Genomic DNA, 5951 nt, shown 5'->3' with positions numbered 1-5951 from the left:
TCTCTCTGTCTTTCTCTCTCTTCCTCTCTTTCTCTTTAAAACACACACACACACACACACACACACACACACACACACACACACACACACACACACATTCCTAGATAAAAGGGGAGGAGAGTCAGAGCTAGGATTTGCAGGTTTGATTTCTCATTTCAAAGTTATTATTCAGATCAGATTTTCTATACTTCCAAGGCTCTCTGTAAGATACTCAGTAGCAAAGTAGGTTTATATCATAGGATGGAAACAAGATGATCTGGGGGAAACCTTTTTAGGTGCCATGCTAAACTTTTACACTTGTTCCCCAACATGGTCCTTGTGAAACTCTTTATAGTACCTCTGTGAAGGTGGATTGCCATAAGACTCATGCGAGAGGGTACATAATTTTCCCAGTTCATACTGCTAAAAAATATAGAAGATAAGACCCTAGTCGACCATATGAAGTAGCAGCTGAATGCTGAATGTTTAATGAGCAACATGTAATATTCTCCCATTCATATATGTTTTTGCAAGTGCATATAATTATTTATATAGAATTCTATATAATCTATAGAATTCTATAGAATCTGTAGGGACGGGTACAAACAGAATTTATCTTGTAATTGACTGTCTCTTCTCCTGTCCAGAGACTGAACCAACAAGGCTCTACTATCATTTACGATTTTGTTAAAGTTCAGTACTGTCCAGTCCACTGTGGAAGTCCCTCATTTGTTAGGAATATTATATGCTTTAGTTTGAGACTGCATAGCAAGAGTAAAAAGAAAGAAGGGGCAAAGGTCAAGGTTTCCCTTTGATTTCACACAGTCTGAAAGACAAGCTCATACTTCTTACCCTAGCTGGTAAAGCCCCTGAAGACCCAAATGTGGTCAAGAACAGATTAAACTATTCCTGTTTTGCATTTTCCCCTAAACTTGGAGTCTTCAGAGGAATTTTCTCTTGACCTACTCTGTTGGCATAACTAGCTTTGTCATGCAAATAGAATACTAACACCTTTACCTCTTTTTGTATCTTTTCTTCCTTAGTTGTGGTAGAATGGATTTTCTTTCCTTTACTTTTTAATCCTTTTTTTTTTTATGTCATACCTCTTCCTTTCCTTCTTCCCTATGCTCCCTTTTTAAGCAAAGCTTTCAGTGAGTACAATAACCACCAGCCTTTACTCCCACTGCAGTTGTGCAGGGAAGTACTTTGGATCTTTGTCCTGACCTGAATATTGGCTAGATTTCTAACAGGAAGATCTTTGGCCAACACAATGGGTCATATCTTCACTAAACTTGACCTTCTGTTTAAACCACCTGTGGGAAAATATGATTCACCATAGAAACGTGTGAGTTATAAAACTTTTAATTAACTTATACTTTTTAAGTAGAACATAAGTAGAAAGCCTTAGAGCCAATATTTGTGTCAATAACTCACATTTACAAGTGTTTTAGAAATTAGAGGAAACATACATGTATGTGTTTGTGTAAGTATGTTATATAAAATACTACACATATTACTGTATCTTTCCTGGAAGGTTGTGAACACATAAACATTCTTCGCTGGAAAGCACCCGTTTGTGATAAAACAGAAATAAATTCTTCCTTGTATATAGTTCAAGTTTGTTCCCAAGAATTTCAACTTCTGATCATTGGTCCTATATCAGTACTCCAGAAACAGCCATGAGCAATCTGAAGGCTTTGTTTTTCTCAATGTTTAGTTGCCTTCCAACATTAAGGCATTTTCTTATATAATTCCCTTATCTAGTTATCTCTATGCATGATGTGTATTTTTTTATCCCAAATTACCTTGGTGAGCATACCTACGTGATCCCAAGATTGAACTTGGAAAGCAGATTCTGTATAAATCCAAAAGGAGACACATCTTAAGTTTCCTCTGTTTTTACAAATTTATTATTGTCAAGAAGTAACAAAAGAGATCATAAGTATGTTTGATTACTTCAGTGTTCTTATCACACAAGATTATAGTTCAGGTATGAGCAAGTTTCAGGATGATTTTTGAAAATAGTTAGCTGTTAGAAGGGAAAGACTTCCAGATAACATATTTCCTTCTCACTATATCTGTTGAGACTTGTTTTGAATTTTAAATAATTTATTGACAAAGATTACCCTGAAGGCTGAGCCCTGTGGCATTTCACTGCAGATATTCTATTTTTGATAACATATCTTTATTTTCTGAAATATTTTCCCTTGGAAGTTTTGGGAACATCTGAATACATCCTCAAATACTGTGTGTCTGTTCAAGTTGTTCCAAAAAATAGTAAGAGAGATTTATGCAATTGAATGCTATGTGTCCATGAGGGCTACTATTATTTCCCTTTGATCTTTCAACTTCAACTTATCCTAAAAATCCATTCCCTACTTTCCTAAAAGACATTTCTTTTTCTGAACAAAAGAAATAACATTAAATAATGTGAGCAATGTGACTGCTTCATTTAATTTTCTGTAACATGTTTACCATCTAACCCAGGAGTTCAATCTGGTTGTATCACCTAACGTTCTCTTGGTTTAAACCAGAGTAAAAGCTCTGGGATGATAACATCTCTTATTGTGTAAATGTCCACCTTAGACTCTCCCAGGTAATTTTCTATTTGTAAGTCATCTTATCTCCAGATCAATCATATGAGATAAACAGTCCTATATTATTCTAATTTGTGAAACAGTATAGCATACCACATTAATAAAGGAGCAATGTATAGCATTTGTTTCCTTCAAGCTCATCACTCTATGCATCAGACAGGTGGCTACCAGGATACATAAGTCATATCCAGCTTGTGGTCATTGTCTAGTGAACCAATATTTTTATTTTTACACTTTAAATGACTGTATTTTTAGTTATGTAAATAACTAAACAATGATTCAGTTTTCCTTCCTTATAATTCAGTTTGAAGAGGATCCAATGCTATGGATAATACAGAATTTGTATTAGGGTTCACTGAAGAACTGTCAGTGATAGGAAAAACTGCATAGTCAAAATTTCCAAAACAACAGCTGTCCAATCTCAGCCAAATGGGAGACTGTGAGGATACCCAGCTGAGCCTCCCTTCCCCTGCCTTGCTGCATTCCTCAGGTTACTGTATTTTGTATTATACTAACATAAACTCTCCCATTTCCCCATCTCAGATGAGCTCATCTGCACACTCAAATACATGTAACAATAAAATACCAGCATTATTGACCTGAACAGTACCTTGACAGGGAAGTTTAGATGACTTTGAGAGCAAACACAGGCATGTGACATTGAGCATTTCAAGTAAACATCTCCAAAGAAAAAAATTTTTAATTCAATTTTGAAGACAAGGTAGAAATAATTCATTAAAGTTGGCTCTCCTTTATGGGCAACTATAGAATCTAAGAAAATTCTACTGAATTTTCTCCTAGATTTCAGATCTACTTGAAAAATCCTCTTCTCCCATCCTTTCAATATGTTAAAATTATGGGAGAATAGGGGAACAAAGAAGTAATTTTCCAGGCAGTCTTGAGAGCAAAGATAGTTCAAATTGGGCTTCAAGGATTTGGAGTTAGGCCTATGGGTGTGGTGATGGTGATCAGTAACACGAGAGGAAAAGGTCTGAAGAAACAACTTACAAGGCCTTAAATTCTCTCCTTTAAATCTATCTATATCCTCAATCCTTGGTCATGAAATGACTGACAGAGCTCCAGGCATCTCATGATAATGCTATCATGATATCTTCTTAATGATAAGGAGAGCAAATAAGAATGCATCTGCTTCCAAAATAACTCTTTCTTAGTGAAATCTAACATCACTATGAAAAAGTAAGTAGGTCAGGAAAGGGTTTACTTGGCATATACTTCCAAGACAGGACCTGGAACAGGACAAGAACCTAGAGAGAAGCTGAATCAGTAGCCATGGAAGGATGCTGATTACTGGCTTGCTCCATATGGCTTGCTCAGCTTTCTTTCTTTCTTTCTTTCTTTCTTTCTTTCTTTCTTTCTTTCTTTCTTTCTTTCTTTCTTTCTTTCTTTCTTTCTTTCTTACTTCATCTTTTCTTTCTTTTTCTTTATTAGATTATTTCTTTATTTATATTCAAATGTTATTCTCTTTCCTGGTTTCCCCTCCAAAAACCCACTATACCCTCCCTCCTCCCTCTGCTCACCAACCCAACCACTCCTCTTCCTGGCCCTGGAATTCCCCTATACTCAGGCATAGAACCTTCATAGGATCAAGGGCCTCTCCTCCTATTGATGGCTGACTAGGCCATCCTCTACTACATATGCAGCTAGAATCATGAGTCCCATCATGTGTTTTCTTTGGTTGGTGGTTTAATCCCAGGTAGCTCTGGGGATATTGGTTAGTTCATATTGTTGTTCCTCCTATGGGGCTTCAAAACCCTTCAGCTCCTTAGGTAATTTCTCTAGCCCCATTATTGGGGACTTTGTGCTCCATCCAATGGAAGGCAGTGAGCATCCATTTCTGTATTTGTCAGGTACTGGTAGGGCCTCTCAGGGGAAAGATATATCTAGCTCCTGTCTGCAAGCTCTTGTTGGCATCCACAATAGAATCTGGGATTGGTGGTTGTACATGAGATGGTTCCAAAGGTAGAGCAGTCAGTCTCTGGATGTTCATTCCTTCAGTCTCTGCTCCACATTTTGACTCTGTAACTACTTCAATGGGTATTTTGTTCCTCCTTCAAAGAAACGTTGAAGTATCCATACTTTGGTTTTCATTCTCTTGAGTTTCATGTTTATTGCTAATTGTATCTTGGATATTCTGAACTTCTGGGCTAATATCCACGTATCAGTGAGTGCATATCATATGTGTTCTTTTGTGATTGGGTTATCGCACTCAGGATGATATCCTCCAGATCCATTCATTTGCCTAAGAATTTCATAAATTCATTGTTTTTAATAGCTGTGCAATACTCCACTGTGTAAATATATATAGGTCTGTGGGTTCATTTCTAGGTCTTCAATTCTATTCCATTAATTCCAGGACTACCAGCTTAGGGACAGCACCACCTACAATGGACTGGACTCTCCCCATCAATCATTATTTAAGAAAATTCCCTACAAGCTTGCATACACCCTGATCTTATAGAAATATGTTCTTAAATGAGCTTTTTTTCTGTCAGGTGAGTTTAGCTTGTATCAAATTGATGTAAAACTATCCAGCACAAACATATTGGCATTAAGTAAACTCAGCTAGATGCTCCAAACTGTATCTCCTTCCACATGTTAGCCAGAAAGGCAGCATGGAGATTCATTCAATTTTTCCAGAGGATGAGTGAAGATCTCACCATTGAACCTCTAATTTCTAGAAGGTTGATCTTAGCAGAGGACATGGGGAGATCTGTTGCTAGATATGCAAAAATTTTATTTTAAAAATCATGACCTAAACTGTGAAATAAAATCTTGATACTCCTCAAAAATATGGGATCATGAGTTGGCAGCATATATATCAGATGTGCTCAGTGGATAGGGGATTGAAAACACTGAAATGTGGCACTTACTCTCAGAAATATTGATTTAATGAGTTGGAGGCAAATGTCAGGTTTTCAAAAAACCTTCAAGGAGATTTCAAAATAAGCAAAGTCAACAAAAACCTCTGAAGAAGCCCTTGACACCTAACACATATTTGAAATACCTGAGAGGCTAGTCAATCACTGGCATGATCTAATTCTGGTAACATTTCTAACCATCTCCTAAAATTCTCATACTTTAAATCTTGTGACCACCCCTTGAGGTATAAGGTCCTTAAATCTCAAAATCATGGGTCAGTCATGACAATTATAATCTGGCCATGGAGGTTTATCTGTCTATCTATCTATCTATCTATCTATCTATCTATCTATCTATCTATCTATCTATCTATCTATCTATCTATCTATCTATCATATATTAGAAATTTGCTCATTTCAGAGAAGATAATTTGTAGTGGCTGGGTTTATGGATACTATCAAATATTACAGCAGATAGCCTATTTTTGAGCAGTCA

Source organism: Mus pahari, chromosome 2, assembly GCF_900095145.1.
Source record: "Mus pahari chromosome 2, PAHARI_EIJ_v1.1, whole genome shotgun sequence".
Lineage (NCBI taxonomy): Eukaryota > Metazoa > Chordata > Mammalia > Rodentia > Muridae > Mus > Mus pahari.
Note: the sequence above shows the minus strand (reverse complement) of the source record.